General features: G+C 23.1%; 1 protein-coding gene across 3 annotated transcripts in view; it reads right to left on the bottom strand.

The window, feature by feature from the left end:
* LOC113551315 (octopamine receptor beta-2R-like) overlaps positions 1-21,899 on the bottom strand; it is a 172,239-nt gene extending 150,340 nt beyond the window's left edge. For 2 of the 3 annotated variants that reach the window (XM_026953489.1, XM_026953487.1), the window contains exon 1: positions 21,434-21,899. The gene's annotated coding sequence lies outside the window, so the exon portion shown is untranslated. Of the gene's footprint in view, positions 1-9,896; positions 9,922-21,433 lie in introns of all 3 variants that reach the window. The other variant, XM_026953486.1, reaches the window with a different exon arrangement.
* Between the last annotated feature and the right edge of the window lie 272 nt (positions 21,900-22,171).

The following is a 22,171-nucleotide window of genomic DNA, read 5'->3' as shown; positions in this document are numbered from 1 at the left end:
ATTTAATAGATTTAAATTTACCCGGAGGTGTTGTTTTAAAGGTGTTCGTTCTATAGACAATGTAGATACCAGGGATTTGAAGTTTACTAAGAGATTAAAGCTGATATCTTTAGGTAGTTCAAAACTTTAGGCTGACATATCATTAGAGCTATTAACTCTATAATATATTATACTTTTGTCTTACTGTTTTATCTGTGTAACACCTTTGAATGTTATTACTTATTAGTTTCCATTAAAACCAGATATTTTTATTATATTATCATATGTTGTAGCTATATTTTATTTTAACACTACAATATTTGTAATTCTTATCATAATATTAAAACTTTTATTTGCACTCTATCGTTATAATTAATCTTTAAGAAAATTAATTTTCCTTAGTTAAAATAATTAAAATTATAAGAACTGATGATATTTTTTAAATTTAAAATAACAAAGGTTTTTTAAATATTATTTTAGTTTGAATTGTAATAAGCTTCTATCCTTGTCCTATTTTTTGATAGACCAATTTTTAAAAATAAAATACAATTATATCTTATCAGTTATAATATGGTAACGATGGTGTACATAATAACTAAACACAACTTAAATATTTAATATGACATTGAATTATTAGTTGTGTACGTAATTTGAATTATAGATTAATTCATCTGCATATGATACAATGTAATTTAGTATTTAATATTGAAGTTTAATAATGTTATGAAATTATATAAGTGTGTTATCAGTATAACAATAATTTATTGTATAATTGCTACAACTGTTGAAAATATTTCAAGATCAGTATACTTACCTAATTGAATGTAATTATTATTATTATTTTTTTTTTTATTAAGCTTTATCCAATATTATTTTATAAATGATACTAATTATTGATTATTGGTTTTAAATTTATATCATAACACAGCACACTCACGAAGTGAGTGTTATATAATAAGTGAACGAAGCATTAAAAAAATACAGAAAATAAACTTACACTTTTTACCAATATTTTGTTTAGAGTTACTTCAGTATATACAGAAACAAATAGTATATCCTAGATGACATCAGTAGATAAACCATTCTCGTTACTAATTCATATTCCTTGCAACCTATATCAAAGTGATATTCAACAGTCCAACGATGAATAAGGGCCCCATTTTCCAAAATGCATGTAAATAGGGACGGAGACCCATGGGAAAATTCTTCTTTCTTAGTAAAGTAATAAGTCATCTCGTGCTACATAATAATTATTATTTAGATAAATATCTTAAACTCATTTTATATGACTGAATGATAAAATTAAAATATTTATTGATTGTGGTTTTTTTTTTTTGTTGAACACATTAATGTCAAATAAATATAACAATGAATGTAAGTACAATAAAAGATAATATATTTTCATTTCCTTATAGATAAATAACCTAAAAACACGTGTCAGAAATATTTCCTTTGTTGCGTTTTTTTTTATTATTGTTATTTTTTTATTTATTTATTTATTATTTTTTTGTTAACATAAATTGGAAAAGAAAAATCGTAAATTCCATGTTAAAAATACCTACAATATATTTCTTGAAAAAATAAAAATTATGTTCGAGGTTTTTGAAAAATTGTTGGCACAGGTTCAAAATGTCAAATACGTTCTGTAGACAAAATCGATATTGCTTTGCCCAGCTAAAGAAAAAAAAAATAAAAGTAAAAAACATACACTTCATCTGACAATCCTATTGTTAAGATTTTCTAAAAAAAAAAAAAAAAAAGTAACTCTTGATTTTTATTTTTATTATTTCTTTAATAATTCCTATAAATACTGTTTCTGTAAAGTTTCGACAATAATCGCTTTTGAAGTTTCTGTGTCTGTCCCTAGACAATAACTCATCATTCCACCCACAGTTTCTCTGATATTCCCATTAGACACCAACAATATAGATATATTTAGTTAATTACTTTTTAGTTTATTGTACTACCTTTACCCAATCTAATTCACAAAAAATTAAAAATGTATAAAATAAAGTTCAGTATACATTGAACTAAAAAACTATTAAAAATTATATTTTAAACAAAAAAAAAAAAAAACCAAAAATTATATTATATTTTTACATTTTTAATAATAAATTTGTAATATAAAGTAACATATTCGGTAAAATTTTAATACGATTTGTAATTATTTACGTTTATTGATTATACTATAAATATTCCAATAAATTTTAATATGTTACACTTTACTTTAATAAGAATGTGGTAAATCTAAATAATATTATCTTAGAAGTTCATGAGACAATATAATGTAAAAAATAGTTTTAGAAGATTTCAATAACAAAACAATTAATTTACAAAATATTTTGAAACATAATAGTTATATAATAATTTCAAATATTTATACAAAACAAATTCATATTAGTTAACTGTAAGAAATGAAACAAAAGTCACAATGGGACATGGCAACATAGGTAGTCAGTTATTGGTATTTTATTACATACAGAAACATTAATAAAGATAAACCATTAATTATTTTTTGAATTTAAATTCTGAAATTTTAAAACAAAGAGTATTCTTTATAACCACAATAAAAATTAAAAATAATACAATTTTACATATTAAATAATAAAAATAAATTATAAGTAAAATAAAAACAACCTTATATAAAGTAAATAATTGTATTTATTTATAAAAATTGTATGTACATAAAATATTTATATTTTATTTAAAAAAACCACTTATCATAGTTATCACTTATGTTCGTATTTTATATGCTTTTACAGCACATCAATTTTAACACACAACTTCCACCGCGCAGCTAGCTCTCTCACTTTCTGTCTCTTGCAATTTTTGTTTTGTTCTTCTTATAGTAACCAAAGCAAACTGAGTATCAAAGATTATAATACATTAAAATATAATATAACCTTTTATGATGTTTTAATTTCATATGCGTTTATAAAACCGTAAAGTAATTAACACAGTTTAAAACCAACTAAAACTTTAAAGTATATAAAAAAACATAAGCTAGTGGATTGACTGAGTGTAGATAATAATAAGAAACAAAAGTCAGAACATCAGAATAACTATTCGTATATTTGAATTTCTACAAACTATGAATTTATTAAAATAAGACAAAATAAGATATATATTTTTTCATATGATCTATTATTTTAAGAACAATATATATATATATATATATATATATCTTTGATATGAAGCTCTATTTCATATACTAATATATGAATTAAATTATATTTCTCACTTTGGACGAAAGATTTAACAACAATTGTCTCTACTAAAGGTGCAATTTATAATATATAATATATATATTTATATAGTAAAATTAAATGGAGTAAAATTATTTTACTTCATCTACAATCCAATTTTGAAAGCCAGAATATTAATTTTGGTCATACATCTTGCACATTATATATTCAATATTCATATTGGTTCTAATATAAGTCAAACCACACAAATTTATAAGATAAAAGTAAATTTTTTATGAGTAAATTGTAATTTAATTTGTAAAATAAACTCAATTTATGGTATACCACTTTTTATTTACAGAAAAGCATATTACGTTTTTATTATAAGTGCTTACTGCTTATAATATTGTTATTAATCGTTATTTTTATTTTCTTATAAATATAAATTACTATATTACAATAATTTTATTTTATTATTTTGTTTTAAAAAGAAACTAGGTTCGCAATCCGATATATAAAGTTAATTCATGGTCAGCCATTGAATAATAATAAATTGCCTATTCAATAAACTAAATGTTATACCCATATTCTAGAAGATATTAAAAATTTAAGTCTTAAAGAAACATCAGAATATGTCTTAATTAATTAAATTGTTATATAACCTAAAATAATCAGCCTAACAAGGACTCATTTTTAAGTACATTTTGTGACTAATAGCCCATAGGTGCACAATTTTTTATTATATAACACTGATTTATTTTACTACCGATTTTGGAAATATCAGCTTCTATAGCATACTGTATTTAAAAAATTGTAAAATATACATTTTTTTTTGTGGGTAACATACCTAAGTATGAATATTTATGGCTTAGGAGTGAAGAGTGATAACAGCAACAAGTTTTATTGTTTCGACTTAAAGACATTGTAAATTTATAATTATTATGAAAATATTTATGGATTTATAGTCTCACTAAAATAAATAATATAATTGTGCATAAAATATAGAATAAAAATATTTTTAATGAAAAAAATATTAATATTATTGTTAGATAATAAATTGTATTGACAATAAGAAAATAAATCAGTTATTAATTATCAAATCCTTATTACTTTGTCGCTAATTTAAACATCATTTATACTGAAATCCTGTAATCGGTTAATATACTTTTGTAGGTTTTATATTTTTATCTTTTATTATACTGTATTTTTGTTAAGTATTACTCATACCAGGTAATAATTGCTATGATAAGAAGATAGGTATAAAAAATAACTAACATTTGTTATTTTAATTGCCTATGATCATTAATAATGTCTAACACATGTTTACAAATTGCACGCGATAAGTTACCTATTTAATTTTTTTTTTTGCTGTTAATAAATGTTCAAAGTTTATTTGCGATTAAAATTTTAAGGTTTATGTTATTTTTTTATTATTTTTAAAACATAGTTTTTGTGTTTCGCTAGTATAACGAATTTTTTGTTATTAAAAAAAAACTTGAAAACATTTTTTTTGTATAGTTAGTTGTCACAAATATTTAGTATACATTGTATTGGTGGAATAAAATATTTAATCTATTCTTTTATATTTGAGATATAAGATAAAATATTTTAAAATATCTTGGTATAAAAAAAGTGTATTTGAATGTATTAGTTTAACTATAATATTATTCGAAACACGAATTTAAAAATATACGAAAAAAATAAGTAATAATCATAATAATCTTATTTGAAATGTATAAAAAGGTACATCCATATAATAAATATTATATCTAACTGTTTATATAAATATATATATATATATATTGATTCCTGCATACGAATTATTTAAACTTTTACACCTAAATTAAAACGCTAATCGGTAAATTAAAAAAAATAATCTTCGACAGTACTAATTAGTTTTTTGCCCGTTATATAAAATATTTGAATGATATAAAAATATACATTATCTTATTACAAACCTATTCATAGTGAAAAAATTGTATGTGATTTTTTTATCGATTTAAGTATAAGTGTTTAACAATTCAACTAGTGAAAATAATCCACATTTTTTTTTATACACCTGTATATTTATTATTTTTTATTCCTGCGAACACCCTCGAGCCATTTTTTTTTTTTTATTTTCGAAAGTTAAACACATATCTATTTTTGAAGTATTTGTACAATCAATTTTTGGCTCAAGTTCACATTAAAACCAACTAGAATTGTTCTGTATATAGTTGTGGTTCATCGCCATCCATTGTCCAAATGGAGTGAGTAGTACTTCCGATTAAGTGTCTCGTTATATTATGAAGAAAAACGGTGCTCGAAAGTGTATTGCCGCCAAACAACGTAAAATGGAATCACACACTACAATTACAATTCTCGGGGCACATGCATCAGACAATTCCTCGTCGCATCGTTGACTCTTATTGTTCAATCACTAAACTCTGGCTTTTCTTTTGGACAAATATCGAGTATCACAATTGGAAGTTTCGTATGATATATAATATCGTTCAAACTATATCAATTGGCTCACTCAGTGTATTATAGTAAGACCAGTATATTTTAACGAGCCGGCGTTGAAAAAAAAAGTAGTTGGACAAAGTTTTCGATGAAGTTCTATGCACACAAATGACTTTATGGCAAACAAGTTTAAAGTCGAATGGTTTTTCCAAACGTATTATCACAAATTGTTAGGTTTCTATCATATAAACATATCATGGCCATATTATACTTCTTAGATGTCAATGTAGATATAAAAATATATATAATGGATAAAACCAAATTAGTTAACCCATTTAATTTTGATTTTTGATTTTGTGAATACCGTAATCAATTGGATCGTGTTTTTTCTTCAACAGTTTTTGTTATACGTAGTGCCTGCTATTTTTATTCATATTATAATATATATATTTGCATATGTTATTATATTTTTACCCAATAGGACAATATTACGGTCCAAAAGAAATTTAAATTAGCAGTTGTAACAATTAAGGACATTTAAGGTAAAAAAATGCTAAGGATTAGAATAATTGTCAATTATATTTGAAAATATTTTTATCGACAATTTTACAAAACTGTCCATTATTATGTAATGCTTCGTTATTGCTAAACGTGTTATAACAACAAATAGATAGTCACATCCGTATATCTGGTGATACGTTTTAATATCTGGATTAAAATTATTCTTTGAACAGAGTAAATATCCTTAGAAAACTGTTTGGACTTGAATGCTATGTAAAAATAATAATAATTTAAAAATAATAAACCTGAATACCTAATACAATTTTTGAGGTGTAAATACTCGTAAACTGATACACATTTTTTATTGAATAATACATTTCCATTTTGATAATAGAATATTAATTTGGAATGTGTACGGGTAAAATTTATTTTCAACGGCTTTAATAGATTTGCAGCCACTTAGGCATAATTCAACACTAGTTTATTTTAACTAAAAATGACGCTTCGCTGTGGAATGGTGACGGTCCGTTTAATTTCACTATTTATTACGGTCTGCCAAATAAATCCATAAAATATGACGTTCTATACATCTTGTTTTCAAAATTAAGTTTTCTTTCTAACTTATTATTACGCATTAAATTTTCTATGAAATAAAATCAAGTTATGTGCATTTTTCATTTTTCAGATGGATACTCACGATAAGCAATATCCAAAGAGTATAATACCTTGTGTGGAATATCTAACGTCTACAACTAAAAAGTAATGCATACTTTATGGAGCTGAGTAAGAAGGTTAAAAAAATAATGTAATAATGTGAAATTATTCATAAAATATAATAGCTTGTTTCACAAATTAATCAAAAGGTAAAAAAAGTTCTTAATGTATTTTAAATGATGTCTCCTCATACATTACAATTATTTTTATTACTCTAATCTTATTATCCCTAAGTAACCATGACTATTTCCATTTTTACCTTTATTGTTGCAAATGGCTCAATTTTTCTTTGTCTTTGTTGAATCAAATTTACGTAAATCTACATACCAACACTTCAAGCAAATGATTAAATATTTTTGGTTATAAAAATTTAACTAAAGTTGAAAGACGTATTTGCGTATTTTGTATTTCAACTTGACAACATTCAAAAAACAGTATTCGTTTACATATATTGTTGAAATCATTCGACAAAGGTTTCATTTAAATAAGCACATTTATATTCAAATATATAGAGTATAAGACTAAAGTGAATCAGAAAAACTACGAATTGAGTTCATGCTAAAAATAGTTAGTAGTGAAATCTTAATTTTCAATTCCACATTATACAATATAAGATTTTTAAATCTATTTCACGAATTTTTTTCTTATTATCATTTAATGTATTAAATACCTAATTATAATAACAAAAAAAACATTTTAATAATTACAAATATGTGAAGTTGAGTAATACTTTATTTTAAACTTCAAAATGTATTCACATATTTGTATATTATTCATACTATAGATTTATTTTATATTTCAAGGTGTAATAGTAAATTATATTAAAGAACTCAAAAATAATCAAATTAAGGTAGATGTATCGAAAATGATTTATGTCAACTACTTAATCACACTTAACTAAAACTCTATATTCGTACGTCAAAAGTTAAGTTTAACCAAATAATAAAAATATATGACATTAACTCGCGAATTATGTGTTATATTTTTTATCAAAACGATTAAGATATAATTATCGTATTAATTATTATTATGAATGAGATTATAAGAAAATTATAAAAGTAACACATAAATATAATTATTTTAATATAAAACTTTTCTTAGGATATATAATTTCTTTTTAATTTATTCAATTATTTTGATAGATAGTTTAAATTAAATAATACTTATTGTAAGTTTTCTATAAAAATACATTATAATTATTTGTTTTTGGTAACTTCCATCATTATGGCTAGATAAAGGTATAAAAGAAAGGTACATTACCATCAAAAAGTATAGGTGGGAAGCGGTTCCCAAGTACGTGCCCCTTTTAATAGCATTTGTAATAGGGGTGGCACTACCTGGCTTATTCTGTTTAAACCCTACGAAAGATGAACATAGAGAGGAGGTAATAAAGATGAATTGTGCATTACAAAACGATGCATGGTGGTGGCAGAGAAAGTGGACAATGATAGAAAGAGACTCGTTGGTATACCACACGCGGTAACGTGTCCCTGGCGTATACCGTTGTATTCGTACATGACTGCCAAGAATGTTAAATACCCCTCCTACCACATTAAATCCTTCTACCAAAATGAGCTATCAAGGGAATATAAAATTTAATACAATTCCCATTATGACAATCGAAATAAAATTGATTATGAACATTATTAAATGTAAAAAATTAAAAAATTCAATATTACGAATAAATAATAATAAACGTTGTAATAATCTTAATTAATAATACTATAGAATTCCCAAAATATTTTCATTGTAAAAAATATGTCTAACAATAATTATATATTTTAGATAAGATCAGATTAAATAATATCGACATTACCAACATTCACCAATATCATTATATTAATGTCGACATTTGCAAGTAAATGTTTACAAACATGACAAATTTAATCAATATACCAACATTCACCAATGACTTTAGTGTATGACGACATTAACCGGTGACTGTCAGCACTCACCAATTGCGGACATTCGCAGTAACATATATAATATTGAAAGTTATTAAAAAAATACATATAATATATTTATTTATTTGTTGTACAGTAACTGCACAGATTTTTATTTGGTACGAATTAAAACAAGTTAGATTTAATAAAATAAAATAATTAATAATTATAGAAATTTATACAATAATAAAGTGACAGATAGTCGTCGAAATTAACACAAAAAAAATTAAATAATAGATACTAACCATAATACAAAAAGTCCTATCAAATACATTCAATTTATGATGATATAGTAAGCCAAATTCCATGTTTAACGTAGATCTTCATTATTGGTATTTTTAAATTTTAAAATCATCAAATTAATACGATTTTAAATCTATAAGGTATTTTTTTCAACCTATTGTATTTTTAAGTAGCTCATATCATATACACTAGTAGTCGGCAACTGGCGCCCCACGTGGCTATTATTATATATATATGCTCGTGAACTCTTTTTAATTTGTGAATGTGGTCGGTAGTCTAAAAAGGTATCTGACCACTGGTATAAACTATACTTAATATTTTTACTATTAAACTCCAAACTACATATTTGAAAAACATTTGTTATAAATGTATAATGTATCTAATAACTTAATTAAAGTAGTTACAGTTATATAATCTGGTATAAATTAAGAAAATTACTGTTCTGCAAAAGCTTAGGCGAAATAATAATACACTTGAGTACTTAATTATGTTCATAATACCTAAGAAAAATGTATTATCTTTTCGTTTTAAGTATAGTAATTCTCAAAGAAATGTTATACCTTTGTGAGCACATCTCAAAGTGTTTCTATCATAGAAGGTTGAGAATTGCATGTTTCATGAAATCTTGTACAAAGGAAATGTGTTAAATGAATACGTTAATTATATTTTATATTTATAGTTATAATATAAGCTATTCTTTCATAAAATATCCATTTATTTATTATCGACATATTATTATGAAACTTTCATAAAAATATCAATCTTAACTTTTAATTTGTTTTAATACTTTGATTTTTATACAAAAACCTATCATTTGTAACTTGTATAAGTATAATTTGTTATTAATCGATATTCAATAAACCATGCATAATATAAAACAACGATTTACCTGTATTTCTTAATAGACTGAATATCTGAAATATAAATTATAAAAATTATAATATATATATATATATATATATATATATATATATAATTAATAATGATTTAAAATATGAATATATTATAAATTAAATAATTAAACTACATTTTTTGTATTTATCATGATACCATGGATAAATTAGAATTATCTACCCCTATTATTGAAACTTTTAAAATTATATTTTATTGCATTAAATATAATTATTATAATTACATGTATGCGTATCACATAATGCAGAGATGACAAACTTTAGCCGCTTCAAAATGTCTACGAAAAAATAAATTTAACAACATTATTATTATAACAATTTGTTAAATTGATATACACTTGTTTTCAAACATTTAACTTTGTAAAGTATTTGAATTTAAAATATGTTAAGAATAATTAATTTGTAATAATTTATCACCGCAGCCACGAATACGATAAGATATGCGTACTATACTATGGAATGTGATTTCAATTGCCATAGATAATATAATTTTGTAGATAAAATATCACTATGTATACAGTATATTCTATGATATAATAAAATATTATAGAATCTATATACAATAAATCTATGAAAGAAATTATATAATGTATAGATATTTTGTTTATATTGTACGTTATACTTGGGGCTTATTCTACTTGTTATGATATTTAATAGCTATTTATTCAATTTATATTATAGTCATTAGTATTGGTTATTAACTTTCAGTTGACAACCGCTGTACGTATATTCTTTAGAGGAATAGAGAAATTTCCTAAAATTGGAATTTAGGAAAAATAAATAAAAATGCACAGTTTATTTCAAAGCTAGACAATTTATTTGATACTGTACATACAGACGCTTTAAATATTTTGATAAAGATTTGACATTCTATACAATTTTTAACATTTTTATTTATACTACATAATTATTGAATAATGAGATTTATTTATTTTTTATTACAATATTATGATCATAAATCAAATTATCATATAATGTTACCTAATTTTTACTGATAGTTTACGATACGCAAGAAATAAAATTATATTTACTTAATAAAACCTTTTTTTTTACCAATAATGCCAATAATTTTTATCCTTGTATAAAGATAAATATATTATATAACAATAGATATATCATTATAAATATGAACTTTTTTCTTAATTTTAACACATAATACATATTTAGTCTTTAATGTGATATAAATAAAATAATTAAATATATTTAAGATAATGAAGTAATTAAAACTACTTATAGTAGTTATTATAATCAAATATAGGTTTTTAAACTTTTGTTATTTCTATCATTTCATTGTACATTTATTCATAAAGAAGAAAAAGAATAATTTATTTAAATATACAGTTTTACAACCGTTTAATCGACTACAAAGTTTTTGGGAAGTAAAAAAATCCAAATATTAATTTAATAACTTTATAATTTTATAAATTCATATTGTACTTAAGTATAGATTATATAATGAGCTAATAAGAAAAACTAAACCATTGGAGTGCTATATTTACTGCATATCGAATAGTACAGAGAATCCAAAAATATACTTATAGTATGTTTTATTATTAAATTTAAAAGAAATAATAAATCATCGCGTTTTAGAAACCTCTTACTAGATATCGGTTAAGCCCGTGATGCAACCATTTTTTTTAAAAAAAATAATTCAGTTATTACCTATTGATATTTTTCCTTACACTTTAAAACTGTGCATTGATAAAATATAAAACGACCTTTTCTATAAATAATAATACTGTTTGATATTACCTACATAATTGTATGTTACATTTTTGAAAAATTATTCCAATCTCAAAAGTATTTATAACCAAAGATAAGAATCAAAATAATAAAACAAAGAACCAATACTATTATTTTAAGTATAGTACTATAATTTAAAATATTTAAACAATAGAGTGCATATTTCAACGTATTTTATACTTTAATAATTTTTTAAATAATGTTAATATTATTGAAAAAAGAAAATTACACTTGGGTATCTTAATTATAATTTGCTCATTAAATATTATAACAATATCAAAACCATTAAAGATATACTTAAAAAATCATATATTTAAATTTTTATACATTTCAGTTAAGATATTTGAGGTAGAAACTTAAGTTTTGGTGGTAAAAATGATGCTATATAATATAAATATATATAGTATATATTTTGTGAATAATTTATTTTTTAGATAATAATGAATATATAACACAACTATATATGGTTACACAAACATTATAAATTTCTTAAATTTAAAAAAAAATACGTAGATCACGTAATATATTTATAATAAAAAAATATGTTTATATATAAAAAGTAGGTATAATAGCCAGAGTCACTTTATTATGAAACCGATCAACAGTATTATACGTCTATACGAGTAGGTACCTCAAATTTTACATAGAAGTTAATAAATATAATTTATTTGTGTTCCCATAAAAAAAAAAAGAAACTCAAGAAACGTAGCGCTTCAATAGATTACCCAAACTTGTGATGTGTGAAAAATCTTATTACACATATGCAATCTAAGCCAACAATTGTACAATAATACTATACTGAACAATTCCCATTCCAAAGTTATAACAATGATAGGTTTTTAATTCTGTTGAATTCAGCTCTTTTAGCAAATTTTAACTTTTGAAACCCTCGGGTCTATTATCACGTGGTTTTCAAACTTTTTGATAATAGTAAAGAAAAATGGTCAGTAATCATTACGAAAAACTCACAGTAAAGCAACTGTAAACTTGTTAAGATACGTATTACATAATAACATATCTTTTCTAACAATGACAATGACTTATAACAAATCTCTTAATTGCGTAAACCGTATCAATAATATTTTTATTGAATATTCTATATCTATATTATCTTACTGTCAATAATAAAAAATGTATATAATACATTTCATTTTTTCAATTACATTTGTTTTAACTTTGATACAATTCATATTACAAATACAATTTATAAATAACAACACTTTAAGATATAATTAGTACTGTAAAAACATAACACTAATATTATAGGTACATTAACCTTTAAAACACATCTAAGCAATTATAAATATAGTAAATTTTATAATAACCAATGATTAAAGATTAAAAATTAAAACTTTATATATAATATATATATTATACATTATATCATAACTATCTACTTATACCAAGGTACACGAACAAATTGTCTTTAAAAGATTTGTATTTAATATTTTGTAATGTAACAAAAAGTTGCATATTATAGTACATTATTAAAATTATTTTTATTAGTATGAATAATTCAAATTTGATTCCACTCGATAAAGTAGTTTGATTATGCTTATATGTTAAAAAAATAAACTAAAATCGAAACATATTGTATTTGTTCTACGTGTATAATAAATACAAGCCTATCTTTATGGAATATATATATATATCAATACAAAATGATGATAATTTATTGATGCATTATGATTGTACGAAATTCATAATAATGGGATCAAACTGGCACTCAGTGATACCGTGATACCTATTTATTATTATTCTTCTATTACAGTGGAAATATCAGAATATCAAAACCATAGTGATTTTAATGCCTTAGTGAATCCAATCATAGCCTGAAATATAACATCCACACTTAACATTATATAAATTACTTTTTGCAGAACACTATATATATATTACAAATATTATTAACCTAACATTCAAATTAATAAAGTGGTTTATTTTTTAAAAAAAAAAAAATAATTATTTCATCAAACCTAATCCGATGTCGCTCGATGTTATAAGATTACATTTAAACCTACACTACACTGAAAATAAAACTAAAAGAAGAAGAAAAAAATAAACACCAGAAATAATTAAAGAAAAAAAGGATTGTGAACCTTATTCACTACATTCAGCATACGATGTGTAATATTAAAAAAGAACCAGAAATATTTATTTCATTTTTTTAAATTCTATATTTTTAAAATATTTTTTTATTTAGTTGGATACACTAAAAGTATAATTGGCATATTTTTTAAATATTATTCTTTCAAATTTTTCTCTGAAGAGTTCTTAATTTTTTTTCGATGAAATCAGAACTGGACCTACAAGTATTTCGATCAAAATACTTGATTTAAACTACAAATTATTCTATATGAATGGCGAATAAAAATTATTCATACAAAACTAAATGATATTTTTTATTGATTATTATGATATAGGTCATATATTTCTACAAGGTAGCATATAAATTATTATCTTATTATAATATGATATTTTTTTTTTATTGTCATCTCTTTCTATATTTGCACCAATGTTAACTATCTTAGAATTTGTCAAATGCCTCATGTTTCAAAATTATTGTTAAATATAGCTGTACAAATTAATAGTTCATATATAACTTTGTAGATAATTAATTATGTAATCAATTTTTATAAATTAAAATCAAAAAAATATCATTTTTGCTCATGGATAGTGTAAATTACGATTTAACACAAAAAAAAGTATGTTGCAACCAAAACTTTGTTAGCTTGCAAAATAATACAACGATTTATTATATACTGGTTATTCATCGGCTTCTGATAAGATTACATATAAAATGATGAGAAAAAATAATCTGGAGCACTTCAAACAGTAATATCACAATGGACCGCAAACCTATATATATATATATTAAATATTATAAAATTAGTATTAAATGTTGACATATGGGCGCTAGTATTTATTTATTACACTATATTTACATAGTCACTTTGTAAATCAATTTGAAAGCCTTTTACAATAGAACGTCGGAGAACCAGTATAATATTTTTAATCGTATATAATATTAATGCAAACGTCAATATTTTAACAATATTATGTAAAACGCCAAGCAATTGTTTGTTTAAATGTGAATATAATTTATAGGGATAAACGATATAGTTAATTACTTAAATTCTATATATTTAATTTTTTACGGTTTTATAAAATATAACATAAGAAAAATTGTATAGAAAAATAACTAATAAATAATAATTAATTACGGCGAATTATGTATGCAAAACACTAACAACGTTATTTCAATTTAAAAAAAAAAAACCTGGGAACTAATTTTACCGTATAATAGACTTTAAGATTACTTCAAAATTGAGAAGGTCACTGTAGTCTGTAATACGTGTGTTTTATTTTAATTTAATGATAAGTAAAATTGTACACGAAAAATAATTTTAAGCCAATGATACAATGCGGATATTATATTATTATTGTAGTGTGTTGATATTTTCTAAGACTATTATAAAATATATATATTAATATTACTATAAGTAATTTATTTGTCTATTGATAATATGGTATGTTAATCTATTTGTTTTATAAAACCATCATATTTTATATTATATTATTATACCTAATATGTATTATTATTGATTACTTATAAGCCAATACTGACGTACGTTGAATGTTTTAAATAGGTTCGGGATTCATCAATAGAATTAAATTTGTCTTAATATTTTAAAAATATTATTGCGCATAGAAGATAATAATATACGTAACTTTTATAAGTTTTAATATTTGTTGAATTACAACAAAATAACTATAATTTAAAGGTAAAAAGTCGTTGTTTTTTGTTTAAATTTTCAATTTATATTCAATATTCTTAAATATTTCTAAGTATTAAAAAAAAACTTATAAGGAACCCAGTATTACATTTTCAAACTTGTATATAGTTATATAAATGTTTATAAATATGAATGTACCAACATTTTATTAATAGTTTTAAAAAATCCAAAGAGTTTAAAAGTGATATAATATTTTTTAAATTAATTATTTATTCAATTTATTTTGATCTATTAAAATACATACACATACAGTAGGTACAAGCAGATATATTTTTATTTCTATAACTTCTAATGATATGTTATAACTAAATAACATGAATTTTTATTAGTTACAAGCCAAAATAATATATTATTAAAGTAATATTATATGATAATTTATCTATTATTTGTAACTGTTATTTAATTTAACGAGACTTTTTATACGTGTTACAATATAAAAATTGTATATAATGCACAATAACTAATAATACACTATACATAAAACAAATCATATATTATAAATTATACAATTACATTTTTATCTATAAGTAAACTATTGGTGAATTGTACGTTGTCGATATATTATCTATTTTCTTAGTCATAATTAGCACAGTATTTATTTATATTTATTTTCGATATTCAATTTTAGTTATGACACTCGTCCATAAAAAACAGAGGCCAGTGGCCATTGTCTAATATTAACAATATTAAACTATAGCTAAGGTTAGGTAATGTCAATGCAATATAAAATAGTAAGTGACTCATTTGTATTCAAATATTTAATGTATATATATATATATATATATAAATATTCAACAAGAATATGTAAGTATCTTAACAAAAATAGACGTATATTAACTATAATATAATGATTGAAACGCATACAAAATTATTTAAAAGTATTTAAATTTTTACTATACATTTAGAGAAATAATAATATTTTAATAATTTATCTTTTTCATAAAATATATTTTTATTATGATGAAAGTTTATGTAAAAGTGACAGTCTTTAACATTATATTGTGTTAGAACGTTGAAAACATACATATAAATATATTATTTTTAGAAGCGAGACTAGTGCTCATTATCAAGTTTCTGTATACTGTCCGCTTTTTTATATATTACATAATACTATAATGTATTTATAATAATACAACCGATTTAATTTTATTATCCAGTTTTTTTTTTATAGATTGATGTGTATATAATGTGTATAATTAGTTAAGAATTTAGTTTTCTTATTACCTACTTGAAATCATTAAAAAATAGAGAAATGAGAAATTTAAAGCAAACTTATTTTGAATTATGAATTAAAATAAATCAGATTATAACTATTGTTTTCAAGGATAAATTAGTATAATAAAAAAATTCAACAAAATATGATGGTCATAAAAATGACTAAATAAAAAAAACATCGTGACTATAGCAAGGCATTTATAAATATAATCATAACCTTATATTTTTTAATATATGATGAAAAGAATAAAAATTAACAAACAAATACATTTTAAAATATATTTTCTTAATATTTAATAATTTATCTAGAATATGTATCTGTATAAATAATAATTTAAAAAAAGAAAAAAAATCCCAAAAACCCTGTAAAATTTAAACTTTTTGTCACACGAATTAATTGCTTTGACCACTCATAGTGCGCCAAATATATACATTTAAAAGAAGCTAAAAATAATGTGTATAAATAACAAGGTCAACTTGATTAGTGATTTCGTGCGTAAAAAGTTAGCTTTTTGCTTGATAAATAAAATTACAAATCATTACGTATGAATTTAAGTTCTATAATGGTATAGTATAATATTCTAATAACAATGGTATTCTGATAATAAATAGTAAAGGTATAGAATTTTAAAGTATGTCTAAAAATATATAAATATGCACTGTAAAATTATGTTAAATATTGTAAAAAAAAATCCCTAGGAATATATACAGAAACACAGTAAAATAATACATGTTATCTGATGACTAAGTGTTTACTAAGTACTGAAAAAATAATAATTTTAAAAAGTTATTAATTTAGGTACTTTCATAACATAAAATATATGTTTGGTGTATAATATATATTTATGATTAATGACAAATTACCATAATAATATAAACGATAAGATTACAAGAAGTTTAATAAAAAATAAGATAGGTATAATAATTATTTAAAAATAGATTATACGAATACGCAAGTGACTGACTCTCAATAAAGATGAGAACAAAATTATATTATTGCTTGATGAAATACTAAATCAACTTTTTCCTGATGATAATAATCTAATTAAGGCATATTATTTAATATATTATATTATATTTACAATATATAATATACATATCATTGTATTTAAAAATTATATTAAGGTTCAAAATATGATCAATAATGATCAAATTAACTATTTATAACTATATAATTTAAAATTATATAATTTTTTTTTTTGGAATTTAAAAATATATTTAGTACAATTTTAAAACTAAATAATAAGCTCATTAAGTTAATTTAATAAGCTAAATAAATTTGTTAAAAGATAATAACAGATATATTGATATATTTGTTTATTTGTATATAATCATATATATATATATATATAGATTCATATTGCACGTACTTATATTACACACATAAACTAATCATAAGTGTAATTTAAAATAACTTCTTAAGAAAACTTCACGAAAATACCATGAATCTATATGATTCAAAGTTTATTAACTTCTATAAGACCTGGTTCAAGAGTATCATTGATTTATGTAGTATATTAACGTTAAGAACTTCTTGTCATCAGTATTCATGTTTAATTTTAAACAATAATAAATAATAGGAATCAATGAACAGAAAAATTAAAAATAAAACTAAATAACATTTTATAATAGTACGTCATATTATATGATATTATGAATCATCAAACAATATGATTGCAAATTTATGTGATAAATATAACAGCTTATTCTGAACTTGTTGTAATCATTACATATTAATAATATTTTTATGGGTATATTAAAAAAATATACACATTGGCGCTTATACCTATTAATATAAGGTGCTTACTATTATATAATATTAAATAAGGTTACTTTAAAAAAAATACAAATTGTATATTATTATTTTTTTACTATTTATGACAAATATATGTTACGTGAAAACATAAAATTTGTCTTAGGTACGTATAACAGTTGAATCGTTAATAATTTCTTGACATTCGATTATTTTCAGTACACGATGTTGACATATTTCATTTAAAACAGTTAAATTACCTATCTACTAGTTTTAAAATGTTACGACTTTTTTATTTTTTATAGTGTACTAGAAAAGTACTTACAATCCTTAAAATATTTGAGACTCAAAATCAGAGAGTATTAGATTAGACACGAACTCATTGAATTATCTATAGGTAGTGTGTAGATTACCGACATAGTAAATAAAATAGTTAATTATATGAGTATAGATAGATACTCAAGTATAAAAATTAAACGATCAAAATTGTGTCTTTAAATATAGTTATTAGGAGATTATGATATCAAATTAAAAACAAAATTAATAAACCTTCATTTGAGGTAAGATTATTCTTTATTTTTTGATATCAACTATGAATGAACAAATTAAAAAATATTTTATAATTGTATTGTGATTTATTACGTCAAAACTTCGTCTAAAACGTATAAGGTTAAAGATTATTTTTCTCGTATAAACTATGCATATTACAATATGCATTATTCGTTACTATTACTAAATATTGATTGTTAATTGAGTAATTATAATTAATTATAAGTCTTCATTTATTATTAATGTTCTGATTACAAATACTATTAATTCATTAAATGCTATTACAGTTTAAATTAAATAGTATAATCACAACATAAGAACATTTAATTAATTAATTAATTAATCAAAAGCTTATTAGGTATTTAATTACATAATTTATATCATTAACATATTGTCAATTAATTCTATACATTTTTTTTTTATATGTATTGCAATTATTTAACTGTGTTTATTGTTATTTTTGTAGATTTATAGTTTTGTTAAACGTTATAAATTATGCTACGATAATATTGTCATATCACGTACCTACCTAAGTATTTTTTTACAATTTATAGCATCATGTTGATGTATATTAGTAACAATTCGATTTTATAGGTACTTGATTTTTATAACTGCATATTATATAAAATATCGTCAAACTAAAATTTAAATAAGTGCAATTACTAAATTTTAAAAATATTTAATTTATACATATACATACATATACGAAATAAATAGGTATCTAATATTATGTTATATTTTTATGTGTATACTTATATAATTTAAGTCATTTATCTTCAAATATTTACTTAATAATTTATGTAAAATAAATTTGTTAAATCCTTATTAGATGTATCATTATAATAAACACTATCAGAATTACATATTCAGGATTGAATATATTAAATAATCTAGTCACATAAAATAAATACATATTAACTTAATGAAATGTTAAGTATAAATATTTTCACACGGATATTTATTATTTTCTAAATACTTTTAATTTAGTTTTGTATAAATATACTAAAATACATTTAAGTTAATTTTATTGCATATTGAAAAATTTAGAAGTACTCCAGTTTGACAGTTTGGATGTTATTTCCATTAAAAAAGTGTTTTAAACTTAATTTTATAGCTGCAGTATGACACAATTTCTAAATGTGTTTGCGATTTCCACAAGTTATTGAGAATTTATTGTAGCTGACCTCGTGCATAGTTATATACGAGTCTACTTCTCGATCAATATAGAGACTAAAAAGAGCTTTATACAAATGCCTGAATTACCTTTGCTACCCAAAAGAGGAGTTGTTTTTAAAAACAAGAAAAACGAATAAAAGGCTAATCACCCTTTAGACATTTTGCAATATCACTCAGTATTCGAAATATATTTTTACATTAATACTTTAATTATAAACTACCTGTTTCTGTATCAAATAAATGTAAAGCATTTTAACGACCAAATGCTAAATACATAATGAAAATAAATATCACAGTATCAGTAGCACTGCAGTTCTAACTTTCAAATACAAGAACCAACGAATCGCATAGCACATGTAATTATTTTGAACGTGCAGCATAACATATAGTATAACATCGTATCGTTAACTTAATATTTATTCTATTAAACGAGATGCCTACACACTAACTATAATTTATATGTGATCATTGCGATCAGTAGCAACTACACCAGCCGAATTCGTTGTCACGGACAATGGACAAAAAATAAAAATAAAAAATACACACTCACACACGGGAATCCAGTACGGAAGTAACCCATCACCTAACGTCAATTACCATCGAGTGAACTCCACCAGTGCTTCTCATTTTTTTTTTTTATCATTCGACACATATCTGGCAAATAAATTTTTTAATGGTTTAAAGTTTTTAAAAAGTAATTACGACGCTAGTAATTTTATTAGGTGGTAAATTATTTTTTAAATATCACAGTTGTTGTTGACCACAAATATGCAAATATAGAATATATAGATTAATATAATATTATTCATTATCAGACGGGTACTTCTTAAGCATAATAATACTCAGTGGAGCTGTATAATACGAACACATACCGTAACTTAATTCGGTAAACATCGTACGGAAATTTTTCAGAAATTATAGTAACGAACGCGTTGGTTTGTGAAACAAAGTCATCGTCGCACAATTTCGACCGATTTTGAAGAATAACAAAAATATTCAGTCTATTAAATAGTCAAAAGTATCCATGTACTCAGAAGTCTGAGTGTGATGTTTTTTTTTATATATACTTCTATATTATATTATAAGCCACTCAGTCGTTAAAATTATTTTTTTTTAATTCGGCACCATCGCGGACGCGTCATAGTATTTATTATAATCATATTAATGTATATAATATTATTATGTTCGCAGAAGATAAACAAGTCGTTTCGTACCTACATTTTGCGTTTTATTCGAAGATAAATAATAATGCTGAATATTAATGTAATTATCAAGTACCTACCTATTAACTACAATCAGGAAACCAGCATCGGCAAATTCGGCTGTTGAATTCTATTCATTATCCGTCAAGTACGATAATATTGTAATCTGTTTGAGGAAAACTTTTTAGAAAAATAACCGAACTCGACACAGCAATAAAAAAAAAAATTCGCACACACATCCAACTTCGGCAATCGTGTTACGCTATAATCCGACTCGCACTTGGACACCGCGCGGGATCACACACACTTCGTATTATTCACGACGGTACGTAAACCAACTACACTGTGCCCAGACGGACGACCAAATTCGTACAAAATATTAAATTAAAAAAAATAAATAAATAAATAATAATAATAACGATAAACGACGGAGGGATTATATTCGAACGGCAAACGGAAGTGGAAATCGCGCGAAATATCTCTCGTCGTCGTCTGTCGGCGCGAACAGTTGACGCGGTCACAGGACTACGCGGGTCGGCGGCGCGCTTGGAGGGTAATCCGGAACTACTGCGCTACCGTGCGCGTCGGCGGCCGCCGCTCCGGTGCTTGGGCAACTTTGGCGCGGCCGTCGTACAGTGATCGCGAGCGCCGCAATAAAATATTACCGTAGGCCAACGCGCGCGAGATTTTACGACTCCGTATTATTGTTTTTATTATTATTGTTATTATATGTGACACGTTCGTCGCCGCCAAGAGCCCGTATATACGATTTCGTTTTTAGCTTTACATTAATTATTTTTTTTTTTTTCAACTAAATG

Source organism: Rhopalosiphum maidis, chromosome 2 (assembly GCF_003676215.2).
Source record: "Rhopalosiphum maidis isolate BTI-1 chromosome 2, ASM367621v3, whole genome shotgun sequence".
In the NCBI taxonomy this organism is placed as follows: domain Eukaryota; kingdom Metazoa; phylum Arthropoda; class Insecta; order Hemiptera; family Aphididae; genus Rhopalosiphum; species Rhopalosiphum maidis.
Note: the sequence above shows the minus strand (reverse complement) of the source record. Positions and strands in the feature narration are given on the sequence as shown.